Genomic DNA, 21,642 nt, shown 5'->3' on the forward strand with positions numbered 1-21,642 from the left:
ACTTTTATATACCAGATCTAGTCATCCATAAATAGTGGTAATTTTATTTCCTTTTTTCCCCCTGCAATCTGGATGCCTTATATTTTCTTTTTCTTGTTTAATCACTGTGGCAAGAACCTTCAGTACAATGTGTAATAGGAGTGGTGAAACATGATTTCTTTACTTTGTTTCCAGGCTTAGATAGAAATCATCCAGTTTCTCTCCATAAGGAGAATGTAATTGTGGGTTGTTCCTAGATGGCTTTTATCAGCCCGAGGTGCCTTTCTTTAGTTCCCAGTTTGTTGACTATTTTTATCATGAAATGATACTGAATTTTGTAAAGTAACTTTTTCTCTATCTATTGAGATGATCATGTAGTTTTTGCCCTTATTATTAGCATAATGTATTACTTTAATTGATTTTCTTATGTTAACCCAACCTTATAATCCTAGGGTAAATATCACTTGGTCATAGTATATAATCCTTTTAATATGTTGCTGGATTCATTTTGCTAGTATTTGTTGAGGATTTGGGGTTCATATTCATAAGGGATATTTATCTGTAGTTTTCCTTTCTTGTGATAACTTTGTCTGGTTCTGGTTTCAGGATAATACTGACATCCTAGTATGATTTGGGAGCAAGGATCTATTAGCATTCCATGTCTTATTAGCAAATATTCCCTTGAGTCCCAATTTTCCTTTTACAGAATGAAATCCCATGCTTCTTCACATATGCAGGTGTAGATTTTCATAGCCTTTGTTCAGCACAATCTCTCGCTATTAATCCCCCTCTTCAAAAAAACAGCTTCTGTCTTGGATTGTTCTGCCCTCTTGCTGGTTTCCTATACTATTCTCTGCACCAGCTCATCACACATTGCTTCCAAGATGTCCCATGGACATGTGTCCTGGGAAGATTGGTTTAAGGAGAGGACCATTCTCAAGGTCTCTAACTCTTCTTACCTTAGGCTGATCCAGACCAAACACAGAGAACATAGGAAACACCAAAGGTCAGAGTAAGGAATGTCTGTGGCTGTCCTGGTTTATAGAATGGTCAAATGTAATTAACCTAGAGTTCTACTGAGAACTATACAATGATATGGAATAGAGCTGATCAGACAGGAAGAAATGAAAGGAACCAGGATACACCTCTCCAGTTGAGGAACTAGAGAAAAAAATATTAATGCTTTCCAAGTCAGTTAGGATGGAGTTAGTTTGTGGGGGAGATGTATTCCAACCCTAAACAGCTATCTTTAATGTTAAGTAAAACCATCTCCAGCCAGGGGGACCAAATCACAGAGAAACCACATAGGTATAAGGGCAAGAACAGGTTCCAAGCTAGTTAGGATCTAGCATCTGAGATTAATGGTTCAGGTTTTGGCCCATTAGACTACATCCAAATGAAAGCATTAAAAATCCAGAGTATACTCTCTTCAAAATGAATTGCTTTCCTGACTATGTCCACTTAAGCATTTGATGAGAAATATCCTCACCCGTCTGTGCCCTAGAAGTGACTTCTCTGACACAACCTCAACTGAGCCCCTCATTTTTAGAACTAAGATTTTTGTTTTGTTTTTTAAATGATGTCTTGTGTCCTCTCTCTCCACCTCCCTGTTTCTCATTGTACTTGCTATTTATTGTTTGTCTCTAGGTAATGGGGATATGAGAAAAGAAGAAAACAACATGTTTTAAGAGGCTCTGGATCTGCTTTTGACTGGGATCTCCTTGGTGGTCTTGAGGTAGAATGTGCTGTTACACAGGAATTTCTTTCTTTCTTTCTTTCTTCCTTCCTTCCTTTCTTTTTTCTTTCTTTCTTTCTTTCTTTCTTTCTTTCTTTCTTTCTTTCTTTCTTTCTTTCTTTTTCTTTCTTTCTTTTTCTTTCTCTTTCTTTCTTTCTTTCTTTCTTTCTTTCTTTCTTTCTTTCTTTTTCTTTCTTTCTTCTCCTTCCTTCCTTCCTTCCTTCCTTCCTTCCTTCCTTCCTTCCTTCCTTCTTTCTTTTAAAGATTTTATTTATTTATTTATGAGAGACAGAGAGAGAGAGAGAGAGGCAGAGACATAGGCAGAGGGAGAAGCAGACTTCCTGCAGGGATCCTGTTGTGGGACTCAATCCCAGGACCCCAAGATCACAACCTGAGCTGAAGGCAGACACTCAACCATTGAGCCACCCAGGAATCCCACATAGGAATTTCTTAATCATCTTAATAAGGGTTTCTGAAGTTCAGAACCAACGCAAGCATCCTATTATTTGTCGTTTCTAGGAAATCACGGGATAAAACACAATTAGAAGATCCTTAGCTCTAAACTAATATTGTTAATGCCATCTACATTTTGATCTTTCTGTTTCTATGTGTATAATAACGTACCAGATCAGGGTTTCTAAAAATGTCATATGAGCAACAGAAAACCAAACTGGACACTCTAGGGGATCCATTTGAATCCCCTGAGAAGCTAAGGGACCCACAACCTCAAGAAATGAAGAGTAGAAATACAGGCTATCTGGCCTGTTACTTGACTGAGGCGAAGGATGAACCTAGGTGAAAAATAAAATGGTGAGGGAAATTTTAAATCCGCTATTAATAAGACAAAAAATAGACATTGGGCTTTTAAAGTTTAATTAAGACCTTGGCAAAGAGCTGTTATTTTATACAGTAGATAAAGAAAAATTAAGTAGAAATTGTTAGCCATAAAATCGGTATGTCTAAATGATATTTATGGACTTTTCTAATTTATTAAATCATTTCTACTTAATTTCAAGCAAAATGAAAGATGAGAGGGATCTGTGGGTGAGAAGAAGAAACAGTGTTGTTTCCTGGTAATTCTCATCATTACTTATTCTTGTCCCTTCAGGAATTAAGCTGCAAAAGTAGGGCAGAACCAGAAAAATGTATGAAAGCAATGTGGAATTTTTGAGGTATGTTCCTATGAATGCAATACTTTAAAGTGTAGGAGAGATTAAAATCCTTTTAACAAGCCACAGCTGGACAGGAGGAACATAAGGGGGTCAGAGTTACTAATTTATTGAGCGTCTCCAAATTTCTATCATTATGTAGACATAGGATCTGAAGAAAGTTCTAAAATGTTGACTAGACACAGTGACAATGCATAAGACCTGGGCCATGAGGCATCAGGCTGACAACTGAAAGGAAGAGCGAGAGAAGGGTGGGAAGGTGAGGCATGGGGTTAGCACGTGGTGAGGCTCCACAAAGCGTGGTGGTAGAAGGAGCAAATTCTGTTGTCAGCCTGCCTGGGTTTGAATCTCGGCTCTCCCCATTCACTTTGTAGCTTTGGGAAATTCTCTCAAGCTCTCTACTCTCCATTTCTTTATGCAACGTGCGTAATAGTAGTATGTAGCTCAGAAGATTAAGTTGCAGAAAGAACATGTTGAGTTATTCTCTGTATGTTAGATATCATTATAAAGATGATTGGGGGAAGGCTAATAACTGTGTTGCCCAGAGGAGATGACCTACGGCTCATTCTGAATTGTACTGATATAGAAGGTTTGGTTTTGTTCCTTTTTTCTTATTAGTCTCTAAGGAGTGGGAATACTCAGTGATAGTGGAGTTTTGGTTCTAGACACTGTTTCTTATGTAAATTTAGTCCTCAGATAGCAGCTGATTGGATGAAGTCTAGACTCCAGAGAGAAAGGACTGGGATTGCCAAGGGTTTGAAATACTTTCAAGGCCCAGTCAAATGGTTTGAGATTCCAGGAAGAGCTCCCATCCCATCAGGAAAGGCAGACAGCAAATCAGGAAATTAAGTCTTGCTGGCTGGCTTACTATGGGGACAGGAAGAAAAGAATAATGACAGTGGGAGCAACTTTAGCTTATTAGATATTAAGTGGACTTCAACTGACCCTCGAGTGGCCTAGTATTACTATGTGCCTACCAGAGCATGCAGGTTATTGTTTTGCTGTTTCTGTAGAATTCCTACTTGATAGGTCATTACATTTTATGTCATGTCACCCATACCTGCCATAGCTGACACGACCACGGATGGGCATCATACCTAAAGGCAGAAATCTACAGTCTGGCCAAGGGCCCAGACAGTTCCAGAAAAGTTTCCCAGCAACAATCACATTGTCAGCTCTAAGATGTGACAGCTGACTTATTAACAGAAAGACATGGTTGGGAATTCAAATGTACTCAACAAGGGAAACAAAAAGAAGTATAGTAACCAGAGATGCATATCTTATGGACAAATTGAGGTATAATAACTATATGACAACAAAATATTGTAACAATATTTTGTAACCCCTTGCATGATCAGTATAATTATACATTATGTTCAGTATACTGTGCCTCGATAGCGTGAAAAAAAGCATAATAGATGTTAAAAAGATCCAAATTTGAAGGACTTGAGAAAATCTTTTGAAGATTACAAAAATGTACACTGAGGGGCACCTGGGTAGCTCAGTCGTTTAAACATCTACCTTCAGCTAAGGTCATGATCCCAGAGTCCTGGGATCAAGTCCTGCATCGGGCTCCCTGCCTGGCAGGAAGACTGCTTCTCCATCTCCCTCTGCCTACCACTCCGTCTGCTTGTGTTCTCTCTCTCGGTCAAATAAATAAATAAAATCTTAAAAAAATATGTACACTGAGCTCTGTAAAACTTAACTAGATAATGCATTCTTTGGTTTTTCTGGATGGTTAAGATTTAGTTGTTATTGAAACTAGTGACTGACAAAATAAATGCATGATTTTCAGTGCATCCCTTTTCTGAGTGTTTCAGACCCATGAATTTATTAGGAAGCCAAAATAGATCTACAAATTTTATAATCACAAATGTATAGATTATTAATCAAATATAGACCTATAAATTTTATAATCACAAAGATAAAGATTGTTAGAACTAGGAGGGAAGGGGAAGTGACATTATTAAGACTCTTGTCTTACCAGGTCACATGCTAAGAGATTTTCCTATCATTTATTTATGTATTTATTTAAAGATTTTATTTATTTATTTAAGAAAGAGTGCATGTGTGAGCATGAGTGGATAACAGAGGGAGAGCGAGAAGCAGACTTCCCATTGAGCAGGGAGCCCAACATGGGGCTTAATCACAGGACCCCGACATCATGACCTGAGCCCAAGGCAGTTGCTTAATTGACTGAGCTACCCAGGTGCCCCTAGGGATTTTTCTATTTATATTTAAATATTCTCAATATTCACATGTGCTGGGCATCAGTATTCCTGTTTCATAGAGGGGGAAACTGAAGCCCTGGCTCATATATTCTAGCTACCTATTGCTGCTGAGCAAATCATCTGAAATTTAGTGGTCTAAAACAATTCTAAGATCTTTCATGGCTTTGTGAGATGACTTGACTCAACTGGATGGTTCTTGTTCAATCCTTCTAATACTTAGCTAGGGCTAAAGTCATCTGAAAAACTTTTTGAGCTGGACATCCAAGATGGCACATTTTTAGTTTCTGTGTTACTTGAGGTGGATTGATCAGCAAGAGCCTGGTTGAGCATCTCTCTTTCTCTCCATGCGATCTTCCATATAGTGAGCATGGGCTTCCTCAAAGCATGGAAGCACGAGGTTTGTCATAGTCTTTATTTGGTGGCTGACATCCTCTAGATAGGGCAGTAAGCAGCCCAAGAGGTCCTATGTCTGGCTCTCAGCAGTCTGAGAGTCACCTCTTCTGGTAAAATTGTTCACTAGGACTAGGTCAAATGCAAGGAGAGGGAATTTGACACCACTTGTCATTGGAAGGAATGTCAAAGGATCTCTGACAATCTAGAAAATTATACCATGGTAATCCAGTTAGTATGAAAACTGAATTTTGATATACCATACACTGGCATCATTTTATCACATTTTAGGTAATTGAACCCTAGAGGATGTCTTATTTTGCTGAAGTAGCTGAGATGCAGATGGTTAAATATAATCAAATTCATAACATTTTCTAGGAACTTTCCCACATAGAAGCCTGCCCAGTATTGATTTGTTCAAAACTAAGAAGCCTCCTCTAGGAAGGAGATGGGAACACAACCGATTTCAAACAACTCAACATAAAGCATTATGAAAAACCTGCCAGAGAGCCCTTCAGAACAGGTTGGACATGCAGGAATCTGTAGGCACTAAAACCTAATAGCCACACCAGGACAAAGAGCCTCATCCCTTCCTGGATAAGAACCAGGCGACTGAGGCTGAGGACAGAGAGGCAAAATCCCAGAGAGTTGTTCATATCACACATCTGGGATGTTTACACGTTGGGGTGGAAACTCCTAGTGCTCGTAGTAGCGGAAAGCTGGGCTGGATTTCTCATGCTTCTATCTGCAGAGAACCACGAAAAAAATCTCCACTAATCTGTGAATATCAAGAGGAAACCCAACAGTGGTGTAGTAGTGCTGTGATCCAAAAGACGAGAGAGAAAAGTATCCCCATGATTTTAGTGCTTAACATACGTAACAGGTCACACCTGGGTGGGTTTGGAAGGTGCCAAGAGTGGTGAGTGGGAAAGATCCCCTAGAGAATGGGGAGAAAAAATGTTATCAGCTTTTTTTTTTTTTCCAATGGTGATAATGAGAAATTAGACTAGAAATCATTGTAAAAAAGCTATCCCTACAAAACTGTTTTATATAAAAAATAATGAGAACAGAACTAATTTAGTTAGCTAATTATCACATGCATTTCACATCAGCCCACAAGCAACCAGAAACCATTAGCAGTACACCCCGCCGTTCTCATCAAGCAGGGGATTAATGGGAACAAACCTGGAATTGGCTTTTGCAGAAATGAATCCACCATCTTCAAAAGGTAATAATCGCCATGGGCCTCCCCTCATGATCTGCACTACACAGTGAGGTCCTCCCTGGAGCTTTGGGGAGCATGCAAATCCTCATCTTTGCCTTTCCGTGGTTGCCCTCACCCCAGAGTGCTGGAGGTACAAGATACAGCTTTTTCACCAATAACCCTAGTGCTTAATTCCTCCCATTAGTGATAAGACAGATTTCCATGATGGTCTAGGAACCTACAGATCGCATTGGTCTGTTCTCCTCAAGAAATGAGATTTGGGGGGAATTTTTCCCTCTGTGTATATCCGCAGACAGTTCATGTCATTATCACCTTTGCTTACAAGGCAAACCTTAAGTTTTATTCATTTCATCATTCAATCATTCAAGGAGTCGCTGTTATTGGATTTAAGGCACATATTGTATTAAGCAATGAGAAAGGAGAAAGAAAGAATTCCAGGATTTAATGTGCTCATGTCATGATGTGGAAGAAAAAGAAGATAAACTATAATTCTAGCACTGTTTGGTGAGTTAGGACATTAGGACACGTCTTTTGTATCCAAACTCTCTGGACAGGAGGTGGATGATGGGAGGGGTTGGTGGCCGGTGATCTGAGTATTGAAGAATACAAAGACTTAAACAAGATGCTAATTTGAGCAGTTCTAGACAGAGGACACACAGCATGGACAAAACATAGATATAAAAATTTTTTTTTTCTAGTCTTTTGCATGGTTGGATATAGGATGCCCATAGAGAAGTTGCAGGTGAAACGAAGCTATCATCTTGTACTCAAAGTGTGGCGCGTGGACCATTCCAGCCAGCAGCCCCTGCGAGCTTCTTAGACATACTGAATCTCAGGCTTCATCCCAGACCTGCTGAATCCAAATTTTCATTTTGTAAGACCTCCAGTTGGCTTGCCTGCATGCTAAGTTTGAGCAGCCCTGAACTAGGGCACAGAATAGCTGACAGATTGGGAAAGAAAAGATGAAAATAAAAACAGTTTCCAGCCTTAGATAGACACAAATCTACCAGGAAGCAAGAGGTTGAAAAATTGAACTGCATCTGAAGATCCTTATAGTCTCCTTATTTCCCTGTCCTCTGCAACAGAGATTATGCCTAACAACTCATAGTAAGATTGTCATGGTTTTATTTATTTATTTATTTATTTATTTATTTATTTATTTATTTATTTAAATTATTTATTTATTTATGATAGTCACACACACAGAGAGAGAGAGAGAGGCAGAGACACAGGCAGAGGGAGAAGCAGGCTCCATGCACCGGGAGCCCGACGTGGGATTCGATCCTGGGTCTCCAGGATTGTGCCCTGGGCCAAAGGCAGGCACTAAACCGCTGCGCCACCCAGGGATCCTGACTGTCATGGTTTTAGATGAGTTTTCCCACTCATTATTTTCCTCATTGATTAAGGTAGGTAGCAAAGCATTATTTGACTAGTGAGTTTTCATTCCTATCAATTATTTTAAAACTCATGGCTCTTCTCCATTCAAAACAGACTCCAAAAGATCTACTGCCTCGGGTTAGAGTTGTTAAAGTCAAGTTCAGAAAATAAAGGAGTTAATTCTAGGCTTTTGAGTTTCAAGATGAATTTGAAGGGGAATGCTTTGGGAATTGGCAAACATAAACTTTTATCTTCAAAATCCTAAACCACAAAGAATTGGGGGCATAAAACTCAGGCTATCAGTGATGGATCACAAAGAGATAAGAAGCCAGACAAATTTTCTCCCACATGAGGTAGAAAGCCCATGGAAAAGAAAGCCAGGAGACCAAAGGGGGGACTTAGTGGTTCACGAGTCCTGCATGAGGAACCCTGTATCCTGGATTCTGGACTGAGACCTAGTACCCCACTGGTTTGAGGGAGAGAAGACCTGGGCTTTGCCTCTGGGTTGCTTCAGATTTCCAGGAGTATCTCATGAGAAGGGAAAGTTCTTGGTGTCCCTGAGCACAGAGGGGCAGTAGGATGAGTAGGATGCTCCCTGAGATTCCAGGAAGAGGTGAAGACAACATGGATGGAGAAGGCCGTGAACATGAAGAGGTCTTCTTGCCAGTTTCCAGAATGAGAAATAGCCATCTACAGAGACTGGTGATAGGATCCTATTTTACTGCCATCCCCAGCTAAGCTTGTTATCTAATGACTGTTCCCCCACAATAAAGGAGACACAACCCAGGTGATAAGATGACTCTTAAATCTATTGAGTTTAAATGTTTGTGTCTGTCAAAATGGGGACTTAAAATAGATATTAAAACCTACTTTAGATAAAGAAGATACTCCTTTTTACCATTCTCTGTGTGTGATATGGACAAGTCATACCTGTTGCAGACACTTGTGGCTCAGGATCAGAACAAGTTAAGGAGCGCACGTGATGTGATGAGCACTGGGTGTTATATGCAACTGATGAATTATTGAACACTACGTCTGAAATTAACAATGTACTATATGTTGGCTAATTGAATTTAAATTAAAAAAAAAAAAAAACACGGTCTCAGCCCTGCCACACACGTCTGTGACCAGCCTACCAGCCAAGCAGACCTATATGATAAGGAACATTCACATGGAAAGCTCATTCCCATAGTTTATCCAGCAATTTGGGGCCAGCTAATTGTAACTATATCCATTTTTCTCTGACTTAAGAAAGAACATAGAAAGACAGAAAAGTTATGCTCTTAAGTGATGCTCTTAGGATAACCTTGGATCTTCTCCACTTTATAAATTCCCTCAATCATATAAGGCAAAACTTTAAGTCTTATTAGTAAAAAGCACTGGTGGACACACCCCAAAATCAATAAGCATGCATATATATTAGAACATTAAAATGGGACCCACTGGGCCAGAGGGGATATTGATTTGATATTCAGATAGGACCAGGCAATGTCTTACCTAGCATCCTCACAGAGCTAATTTTCCTGGCCTCAAAATGCTGCCTATCCTCTAGGAAGAAAAGGAAGAGGGAGTTTTAACATCCTGGTGTGTCACCAAGTGAAAGACTGTAGTGATGGTGTAGTGAAAACCTTTGAACATGAGATCTAGATTGCTCTTGGCTTGATGGTTAATTTGATTCCTTTTACTTGCTATGTGACCTTGAGCAAGCACTCTATTTTTTTTTTTCTGAATTTCAGTTTTTGGATCTGTAAAATGGAGTTGCTGTGTGATATAACATGTGGAAGTGATTGGAACAAATAGATTTTCAGCAAATATAAGAGCCTTCCTCCATTATTGTGTAATTAGCGTTAAATTTTTGTACTTTTACAAACCAATACATAAAAAACTAGCCAATATCCTTCTCTTTCTCTTCTTCTCTCTCTCTCTCTTTCTCACTCAATGTTTGATCCTTACTTCTTAAGGGATTGAAGTTCATTGGAGCAAAAAGTGCTTAATTGCCCCAGACTTTGGCCTGGTAGACATCCATCCATCCATCTATCCATGCATCCATCCAGCAAAGACACTTTCTAAGTGCCTATTTTGTTCTTAAAATTTGGCATGAATAAAAAAACATAGTATTTTGTGTTCATTTTAGTGGAAGGCAACTGACAGTAACCAAAAACCTAGTAGGTAAATTAACCTTAGAATGTACTGGAATGCAATAATTACTGCAGAAATTAAATAAAATAAGTTGATCAGGGTAGGCCTCAGTGAGAGGACTTGAAGGAGGTTAGGGAGTTTTCCACGTGGACATCTGAAGGAAAAATACCATGGATGGGGGAGAGGCACTGTGTTTTAATCCACTTGGGCTGCCATAACAAAATACCAGACTAGGTAGCTTATGAGAGCAGACATTTAGTTCTCATGGTTTTAGAGCCTGGAAGTCCAAGATCCAGGTAACAGTATGATCAGATGAGTGCTCTCTTCTTGGCTTCAGTCTTGTCTCACATGGAGGAAGGGCTAGGGGTACTTCTGGAGCCTCTTCTTTAAGGCACAGATCTCATTCATGAGGGCCCCACTTCCTCATACCATCAGTTTGGGGCATTCAGATTTCAACTTATGGATTTTGAGGGAACACAAATATTCAGACCACAGCACACTGTAAACGCCCCTGGATAGAATAAAGATGCCTGACATGTTCCAGGGACCAGCAAGGAGGCCAGGGTGGCTGGAGCCAATGAGCAGAGGGACAGGGTAGGAGATGAGTTCAGAAGGAGGAGGAGGCACAGAGAAACTGACTACCTGGTTGCTTCCCAGGATCAGGGGGCATTTTGCCCTAGGCTTTTTTCTTCCTGGGGAAGTGAAGAGAAACACTCTGATGAGAGACACTGCTCCTATGCACATGCACCAGGAGCCTGGAGACCAAAGATCTCAGCTGGGAAATGACGGAGTCTCTTTCCCTTGCCCTGCAGTGGGATCTGAGAGGTCTATACCTCAGGGGAGGGAAGCGGGACTTATGAGCCTCTGACATCTTCCTTGGAACCCTTCTGTACTGAGCCTCTACCTATGTGGGACCCACATCTGGGATCTAACGAACTGGAACTTCTTCAAGGAGCAGTCCTTGGGGTATAAAGGAGGAAAGAAGGAAGTGATGACTTGCATGGCATCTCAGATCATTACACTCATGGCTGTAAGTCCTGGGAAGTCCACTTAACCCACCCACACCTTACTTACCCTGTGCAATGAGAAATTAGATCAGTAATGTCCATGATTCCTCCCAACCCAGAGTCTCTCTGTTCATCTCTATATTGTGTGACATGACTTGTCACCTGGCTTTCACATTCTGAGCTAAAGCATGGCAACTGTAATGGGCTGAATTATAGCCCCCAAAAATGTATATGTTGAAGTCCTAATCCCTAGGACCTCAGAATGTGACCGTACTTAGAAATCCAGAAAGAAGTGATTGTTACAGTGAAGTCATGGGGGCAGGCCTTCATCCAATATGACTGGTATTACTTTAGGAAGAGAAAATTTAGAGATAGGTACAGACAGAAGGAAGACCATATGAAGACACAGGGAGGAGACCCAGCTACAAAACAAGAAGAGAGGTATGAGGAGAACCAGCCCTATGGACACTTTGATCTTGGACTCCTGGCCTCCAGAACCATGGGAAAAGTTTCTGTTGTTTAAGCCATTCTCTCTGTGGCATGCTGTTATGGCGGCCCGAGCAAACTAACATAGCAACTACTTAATGGCATCAAAACCATGCCCACAAAATCAGACACAGTCTTGGAGCATATCAGGAATAGGGAGGAAAGAATGAGCCCAGGAAAAGAGAATCAATTTCTTCTTCTCTGGGGTAGCCCAGCTATGTTCTGGTCAGCTCTTGACTCAGACTCTTATATATATATATAAGAGTTTTTTATTTATTTATATATATAAATATATATATGAAAATGTACTTCCGCTGATTTTGGACTCTGGTGCCCAATTAATCTCTCCATACTGCATGAACTAACAAACCTGTAAAAAGTGTTCTCACTTCTGAGCCCCTACCACTGTGTTCCTCTTCCCTTCCTGTGTTTGCACATCTGTTCCGGACTTAGCTCATTTTTCTGCATCCATGATAGCATGCCCCTTGTTACCCTGCCCTTTTTTGTTTCCTGTCACTGGATCCTAATCATTTCTGCTTAGGGGCTGGTGACTAACTAGGGTGGCCCTCTAATACAAATTTGAGATAACCAAAGTATTTTTATACCAGGACCCTCTGAAGATGTAACAAAGCCTATGAGCCATCTTTTTCTTGTAAAGAATAGAAAGTATAGACAATATTTTAAAATAGTCATGGAACATACAACAGTACTGTAACAACAGCAGTATTATATAAAAAGAAGAAAATCATAAGTTCTCAATCCCATAGCAACTTAATTATTCATTTTCCATATATTCTGTACATAAATATTTTATACTTGTAATCATAGAATATATATAATTTTATACTGTTTTTTTCTCACTTATATCACAGTGGAGATGTTTTTCCTTATTTCACTGTAATCTTAATTATTACTTTTAGTCGCTTCAACACTACATATAAAGAAATGTACCTTGTCTTAAATATTTTGTTGGACATTCAGTCTGTTTAAAAATTCTTGGCTATTTTGAATAATGCTGAAATGAACATTTTTATGAAAATGGTGTTTTTCATCTTTGGGAACAATTTCTACAGGAAATGGCCAAGTAAAAAAAATCTGAGCATTTTTATAATTTTAAAAGTATATCAAATCTTCAAAGGACCCTGCCAATTTACATTGCCTGTAGCAATGTATAATGAATCGCTTTTACTACAACCTCATCTGAAATTGGCATTATCGGTATTTCTCATTTTTTTAGCAAAAGTGAAATGCGACCTTATTTTTATTTTGATCATAATTCCTCAATCTGAATGCTGTATTTTAGACCTCTTCTAATTTTGAGTTTATATTCATATTGGGAGGTGAGTAAGTCATGGTGAGAGAAATGAATATTCAGTACCCACTATCTGCCAGTTTACTAGGGATTTTAGAATTGCTCCCTTTTGATCTTTGTAATAAACTGTGATTATTTCACAGATGAGTCACCTGAGACTTTGTGTGGTTAAGAAATTGTCCAGAGTCACAAGTCTAGTGGGTCAAGGAGCTGAATTAAAACTCAGAACTGTCTCCAGGTGTGAACTGACTGATAAAGTTAGAAAATTGATTTACACACATTGAAGCATTTGTGCATAAGTTCGAATGAGGCCAGAAGCTGAAAATGGTCTGTGAGCAGTTAAAGTGCAGTATCTGGGCTTTGGACTCAGAGATTCAGATACAGTGAATCTGGGGTGTGGCCTGGAAATCTGCATCTTTAACTAACAGCCCAGATGATTCTCATCATCAGGCAAGATGAGCAGTTGACTTTTGGCAGTGATTTTCAACCTAAGCTCAGAGACTCACCTGCAGTGCTTTATAAAATCTACAGACACTCCAGACCCTCTGAATGGAATCTCCTGCAGTGGAGCTCCAAACTATGTTGTCTTACCAGGCTCTCCAGCCCATTTTTACAAAGCAGCCACACGGGGCTCTTCGGTGGCCTCTGTAAAGTTCTGAACAAGGATCTCACTGCTGTTGCCCTTTGGATCTAAGCCACAGGATCTTGTATTAAATGAAGGTCTTTTAAAGGTGTCTTTAGTTAATTAAATAGAAGCTTCTGGAATGAGGTGCCAGAAGTATCTGATCCACCCAGTAACTGAATCAGCTTTCCTTTTTAGAATCTTCCTAAAGATCACTATAAGAGCTTTGAAGATCTTTGAAAACCTATAATTTATCACATCTCTTAGATACACTCATGCAACTTAGTTCCTATATATGTTAAAATTATATTTCTTCCTTGCTGCCAAAAAACACAATGTCTGCTCTCATGATAAGGCATGTTTCTAAAATCACCTTCCTTTTAGATATCCAGTAATTGTAATATGCACACTTTGGATGAAGAGTCGAAGATAAGGATTTAACTCGGATTAATAGGATAATTACTGTGTGACAAATGAATGCCAAATAATGTGAGGAACTGCTTTGTAAGGGAGTTCTTGGTTTGACAAAGGTTTGTTTTTGAGTATGCAGCCTGAATTTAGAACTGCAGAAATATTTCCCAGGCTTTGGATGAAATTTATATTTAAACATACAATACAACCTCATCATTTTCTTGGATATTTTTAAGAGTCGAGTTTGAACTCTGTAATGGAGTCATTCTTTTTTTTTTAAGATTTTATTTATTTATTCATGAGAGACAGTGAGAGAGAGAGAGAGGCAGAGACACAAGCAGAGGGAGAAGCAGGCTCCCCACAGAGAGCCCAGTGTGGGACTCGATCCCAGGACCCCAGGATCACGACTTGAGCCGAAGGCAGATGCTCAACTACTGAGCCACCCAGGTGCTTCTGCAGTGGAATCTTTCTATCTTCCTGCAGGTTCTGCTGGGGTGACTGAGTTTTCACCTCAACATTGTTATCCCTAAGTGCATCTCCTGATAATGAAGACAGAGCTTCTAATGCACAGGTAGGCATTAGAAGCATCTTGCCTCCAAAGCTCACACCTGTGTTCACCGGGGCATCCATCTCACTCCATGAGATGGCTTATGTGTTTCTCGTCCCTGTGACAGGGTTAGCTCCATCCACTGCAAGGGCTGTGCATTCATATTTGGGTAATGATTACAATATATCTTCAACTAAGAGTTTTGAACCATCATGATGTCACAGGTACCGTGTCAATATCTACCAGACACATTTCAGAGAAAAGGGAAATGTAATGAAGATAATGAAGAAACTTGCCAAATTTTCAAGGAATGGTAAGTGGTAGGCCTGGGATTCTAACTCTGAATTGCCTGATGCCAAAGCCTGAGGTGTCCTGCCCCTGTTTTGGTGTCACCACTATCTAACTCCAGCAGGGACTTTGTATGTACTAAGTATCGATCACACTAAGTAAAGGACTAATATTTATGGAAGGTCGATCTTTGTTGGATATTGTGCTCCATTCTTCACAGATACAATCAGCCCCCAGCATGGATCCACCACACTTATGTACCTTTGTGTGGGGGCTTGCCTGTAGAGTTGGTGGACACACCTGAGGATGGGCACAGGAGAGACTACTGGCTCTGCCCACATGGGACTAACTGCTTTTCAGTGAAACTCAAGGCTTTTATTCTTTGAATTACTAATTTCTTTTTCTTTCTTCTTTCCCAACCTGCCCATTCTCCTTTATTTTATGGTGGGCCTATCTTCCATACACATCTACCCCTGCCCCCCCACTGAGTACTACCCGAGTCCTAAGTACATGTGAAATAGGTAATGGGCACCTACCAGGTGCTTTATAGTAAACACTACTCTCATTCACAGCCCTGCCTTGTTGTCCTGCATCTACTATGCACCACTCTGGGTTCCTTTCCCACCACTGGACTCATGGGAGTTAGGGCTTACACTACTGTGCTGCCTGAGATCACAGCTCCCTTTCATCTCATGATCTCATGAGCTCAGAAAAGTTTTGAGCCCATTTGTACCTCAGTTTCCTCATTTTTACAAATGGGATAATAGCAATAGTACCCACTTCACCAGTCTAGGGGAGAGTTAAAAATGAATAATGAACTTAAAATAGTCCTTGGCCTCGTACTAAGAACTTCCTGTGACCCACTCTAATGTTCTTCCTTAGCATCCCTCAATTCCGGATGCCCGCCATGCTGCGTCCTCTGCCATTCCTCTATGCTCCCTTTCCTAACTCATTTCTCGAGGTTGTCTTCAATTTTCTTTTTAATTCTCTTGCTTGCCTCTGTTTATGCTTCCTGTTAGTTATACATGAGACCACACAGGGTTGTGTTTATAGGTATGTGTGCTTATGTATACAGTCATCAGACCAGTGGAAAAGTGAAAGGTTCAGTCAATTTCATGGCTTGTTTTTTAACAAAATGGATTGATTTGGAGGCTGACTTAATAGAATCAGTGACATGTAGACACTGTTTCATAAGAAATTATAGTTTCACCCAAGTGAATTTGTTTGTAATTGTGTGTGTGTATGCTATAAGACTGCTGTCTGCCCATATCCAAACAAAGGCTAGGTCTGCTGAGTCCTGAATGAATTTCCTTGGGAAAGATATTCAACTTCTTGAAGCTTTGCCTGTCATATCTGAACAGGGATAATTGGATCTCCTTCATAATTGTATATGGGGAAATACTTTATTGATATAACAGATTTAATGGAATTGGAGTGAAATACTAAGAAGAGGTTTTATAATTTGTTTATTTCCACCTTGTCACTGTGGATTCTAAGCGGGGATCTGTAGAAATTATCACCTTTTTTCAACAGTGAATGTCTCCATTCGTGTGTGTATGCGAGTGTGTATTCTTTCACATTTCTTGTATACAGGATTTTATGCCACATTTCTGGAAAAACCTACGTAGTTTGAAATACTGAATGCATATCATGAGTCATGGGGAAGATGTTCGAACACATAAAACACACAGCATTCACACCAAATATTCTGCAATTCAGTAGTTGGTGACGCTATTGATAATGGAATGTTAAAGAAGATGACACACAGAAAAGAAAGCAAGGGAGGTCCCTTTTGTGGACTTTTTAATGTATCATGGAATGATTGGATCATTTAGACAGTAGGAAAGCATCAAATTCAGAAAAAACTGGAGAAGTTACTCTAATATTGGATAAAACTCCTTGTATAATAAAGCTTTCTGAAATTTTGCCATTCTAAAGCAAGAGGACCCATGGATTGATATCCTGAGTCTAAAAATGCTCGAAAAATCTTGCAATTTTGACCAATCCATGCATTTTGTATATTGCCTAATGGTCTGTGGCTGCAAGGATGGGAAGTCTCTGAGGCTGATAATAAAATGAAATTATATGTAAGCTTAGTTTGTTCACTGAACCACCTGAGCATCTTAGCCCACTTAGGTTAGCATTTCTTCAAGTCCCACTCCTCTTGCTCTGATGCAGGTGATCCCTATCACCTGACAGGTGAGTCTCCCTTACCAGACATCTGCTCTGAGTCTGTAATTCCTCCTACATTACATGGAAGAAATAAGGGGGGGGGGGGGCAGAGAGTAGAGAAAGGGAAAGTTAAGACTAAAGGAGAAAAAAGCCTGGAAGACACTAATATTTATGGAGTGTTTGACATGTAACAGGCATCCACGCCAGGCACTTTATATGACTAACTTTGTTTATCTTCACAGTAACTAGGTACTGTTATTCGCATTCTCAGAGAAGAACTCACATAAATTAACTGACTTCATCGAAGCCAGAAGTGATGAGTGTGTTCCCTCAGTTTGTACTTATGACTAGTACTCTTCCAGTTTTACCTTATTCAGCACTGGCCACAGCATGTCACACAGGTAACCTCAGATAGGGTGGAGCTTTCCCAAGGCACAGCTGAGCTATGGATTGGAATTCAAATGTATACAAAATAATCTACCAGCCTCACTTACTACCAATCCCTACTGCATTGAAATAGTTTCTTTTGTTGCATTAGCTAACGTTGTCATTACCAGGAAAAGTTCCTAAGATCATGATTGTCTTGATGTCCTGGGTCAAACTACCAATGCAGCTCAAACTCACATCACTTCTGGGAAGAATGTGGGCAAACCCCAGGGGAGATGGGAAGATTTTGGCATCAGTTCTTGGGTTATTTGGTTTATTTTACATGACATATAATATTTACCCAGTTCCAAATCTTTTCCCCAAATCTGTTCGTGCTCATACATGTTTTAAAAGAAGGCAGCCACTATTCTGAAGACACTTGTTATTTGGTGGCATAAAAATTTTGAGGATCATGGCAATGTATTATTCGTTTATCCATGTTAACACATTACCACAACACAGGGCTTAACCCATTTTTAAGGTAGACTAGTTGTTTATGAACAGAAGCAATATCATGGTGACACTCATGTGGTACATTGTGTAGAACCATCCCTTATATTTTGGAATGTGGATTCAACTCCCTTTGCAGCTGGGCCAGCCTCCCACCTGGTCCCTTTGCTGACAAGTGGGATTGAATGAGAACCATTGTTGTGTTTAATAATCTCTGACCCGTCTGATATTCATTCCAACATTGACTCAGCCATTCAGACACTCTTTCACACACTCACCAATAGACACTCAGTGCCTATTGTGTCAACAATTCTGTTTTGCACAAAGTTCCACCCTGAATTAAGAAAGAGGGGTTGATACAAATTACAAATGACACACCATGCTGATGAAAACACTTATTGACACCAATAAACTGTTCATTCTTGCTCAAATGTTCATTCATTTAGAGTTTACAAATACTGAGATGTGCAGACACTCTCTCAGATGTTTCTAATCGGTATTAGCATGCAGAGGAATGAACTCAAAGTCTGAAATACTGAGAGAGAAATCTACAGCTTTCTGTGTGGAATATTTAGTTACTTTAAATCTCTCCTGTTCCCCTACTTACAATTCTAAAATTTGGAAAACAGAAAAGTACAAAGGTTTAAAAAAACCTATTATTCCAACATTCTGAAATAACCACTTTTAATATTTTGGTCCTAACCTTTTTAATCTTTCTTGTAGAAAAATTTAAATTTATGTATAAATGTATACATAACATACAGATAGAAATTTATACATATTTTCTACCCCAAAAATCATTTCATGCACAATATTTTATAATCATATATTCACTTAGCAAGTATATTATGAGCATTTTCCATTATAATGAATATTCTTCAGTAATATTGTTTTCAATAGCCCCATGTCCATTGTGTGAGTATACCATAGTTTACTTAAACAATACTACTGTTGAGTAGTAGATTTATTTCTGAATTTTTTTATTTGTGGATTATGCTGTTATATCAGTCAGCTATTGTTAAAGTAATGATGGGTAACAAACCACAACAGAATTCAGTGGCTTAAAATAAAAATCTTTATATTCATACATCTGCTGGTTGGCCATGGCACCTCTGTGATTCAGAATATTCTCCACATGAGTACCATCTTTCTTGAACTGTTAGGCTGATGTGGGCATGCAATTTCCATTGCAATAGCAGAGGCAAGCTCTACTTTGCTAGCACATCCCAAACCCTTGTTGACATTAAGTCTGTCTATCAACATTGTTCAAAGCAAATCACATCTGCAGGCTTAAAGCACACTCCACCTGTATTAAGAGAAACTGCAAGAGAACATACAATGAACATTCCTGTATATGTATGTGAAATGTTGTTTCCTTAAGGTTATCTTCTGAAAGTAAGATTGTACAATATACTTTACTTGTCTACACACATGCTCACAATAATCTGCTCACAATGTATGCATTAATTATAGAAATCTGTTATATACTTAAGCTCCTTTCTCTCTAAGGAGTTTATTAATGCCATCTCAAGACTGCTTATATTTATTGCCCTGTTTTTCATCTGCTGCTTGTTGCTACATCTCAGGTACCATCTTTCCTCCAGCTTTCCCAGTTTACGATCTCAGGTGATCTTACCTTTCTTCTTTGATGAACATCAGCACTATTATTTGTGACCCATGCTTGATATTTGTCCTTCTGCACCAAACAAGGTGATCTTGTGGGAAGCATATTGCCAGCATACCCTCTCCTGCCTGAACTGACAGGCCTTCCTACTTTCCAGCCTAACCTGAGCTGAGAGAAAGATCAGTTTTAGGCCAGTGATTTCATTTATGAGAAGTTGTTTTCCCTTCTTTAATAAGATTTGGCTCCCTTGATTCTTTTCTATCAACTATTGTTTTTAAGCTGATTTTACATTTATTAAATGTGAGAGAATTAAAAAAAAAAACAGCGATGCCTGAGCCCTACTTCCCCAACTTTTATTTAGTTGATTTTGAGTGCACTTGAAACAAATATCCTATAGAAATTCCCCCATAAAGTTTTAGGATGTAGACAGTGAGAATTATTTAAGAATTACACCACACACACACACACACACACACACACACACACACATTCTCTAGATGTTCTTTTCTACATTTTTTCTTTTTTTGTTTAGTTCCCCACCCCCACCCCACCCCCAGGGAGAAGAGAAAGACCTGCCTGTTGTTAACTACAACACTAGATTTATTGTAAGAACATTTCTCAAGGAGAGCTTATGATATGAAAATTGCTCCCTGAGACTTCTAGTTTCAGCTCTGACATATAAAGAGCTTGGAACTCGTCATTCCCATACTTCCAATAAGAAAAAGCTGGAAAAACTGAAAAGCAATGACTTTTCTTAGACCTCTCAGAGAACTGAGGTTATAGGATAAACTACTACCCTGAAATCTTGGGAGACAGCCAAACCCAGAGAGACAGAGCCACTGAAATCTCCTTGCTTGAAACAGAAGCCATTGGAATCACAAACTGGTAGGAATAATGTGCAGAACAGTTAATACAGCTGGCCTAATATTGCTAGCCTTAGAAAGACCTGCCTTCAACATTGGTGGCTGGGAACTTTCATTTTATAAGGGTTTTCACACTTTCAGAGCCTGCCCACTGTGCTTAAACTGTTGGTATAAACCACTTGGTTTATGCTGACACTGTTTCCCTTCTGGGAGACTGAAACTTTGATATGTGCTAGGCAGAGGGTGACCCCAATACAAACTTTTGGCATAGAGTCTCTAATGAGCTTCCCCTAGATGTAATATTTATTATGCATTGTGACATTCATTGTGTAGGAATTAAGAACAGCCTGTGTGCCTTCTCTGGGAGAGTACTCTGAGAAGCTTGTGCCTGGTTTCTTCCAGACTTCAGCCAAACATCTTTTCCTTTTGATAATTTTGCTTTGTATCACTTGTCTACAGTAAATCATACCTGTATGATTACATGCTAAGTCTTATGAGTACTTCTGCTAAATTATTGAACCTGAGGTCATCATGGGGACTCCCAACAGAGATACTTAAGTAGCAAATTTGATGAACTGCAGGAGAGTGGGTATGGACAAGCATGAGAGTGAGAAACTCCTAAAGACCATTTTCTTAAAGGGAGCGCTCCCATATATTCATGGACCTTATCTCCAGATGCCCAACCCAGTTCTTGTGTGGAGTTTTGAGAAAGATCCTTTCCTCGTTCTGCAGGGAAATGGGAAGAGTAAACATTGTGAAATATACTCAGAATTTTATATAGCAAAAATCCCATTCCCCAGGGGAAGTCTTTGCCAAAGACTTATACCAGGAAGATAATTCCTTCTATTCCTGTCCCCTTCAGTGTTCCTGTCTCACTTAAGAGGAAAACATTTTCAATAGGAGTCAGAGTTTCAAGGAAATGGATTGAGAATATTGCATCTAAGGAAGGAATTTGAGATCTGGGGGAAAAACAAACAAAACAAAACAAAACAAAACAGAAAGCTACGCCACTAAAGAGACAATTGTGGAGAACACAGCCCTGAGACATAAACCCACTAAATGACTGTGACTTAACAGGAAGATTACACAATGCTTCCCCTCCACCCACACACCCACACTGACCACTACCACTACCACTACCACTGACCACTACCACAAAAGGGTTACATTGTAAACACAGTGGATTATA

At 39.5% G+C, this 21,642-nt stretch overlaps 1 long non-coding RNA gene across 7 annotated transcripts in view; it reads right to left on the bottom strand.

Moving 5' to 3' along the window:
• Nucleotides 1-19,023: 19,023 nt before the first annotated feature.
• Nucleotides 19,024-21,642, bottom strand: part of LOC125754866 (uncharacterized) — a 121,614-nt gene continuing 118,995 nt past the window's right edge. For 6 of the 7 annotated variants that reach the window (XR_007409871.1, XR_007409868.1, XR_007409867.1 and 3 more), the window contains 2 exons: nucleotides 19,603-19,758; nucleotides 19,024-19,287 (listed from right to left, as the gene is read on the bottom strand). This is a non-coding gene — a long non-coding RNA (uncharacterized LOC125754866). The remainder of the gene's footprint in view (nucleotides 19,288-19,602; nucleotides 19,759-21,642) is intronic. The other variant, XR_007409872.1, reaches the window with a different exon arrangement.

Source organism: Canis lupus, chromosome 3 (genome assembly GCF_003254725.2).
Source record: "Canis lupus dingo isolate Sandy chromosome 3, ASM325472v2, whole genome shotgun sequence".
Classification (NCBI taxonomy): Eukaryota; Metazoa; Chordata; class Mammalia; order Carnivora; family Canidae; genus Canis; species Canis lupus.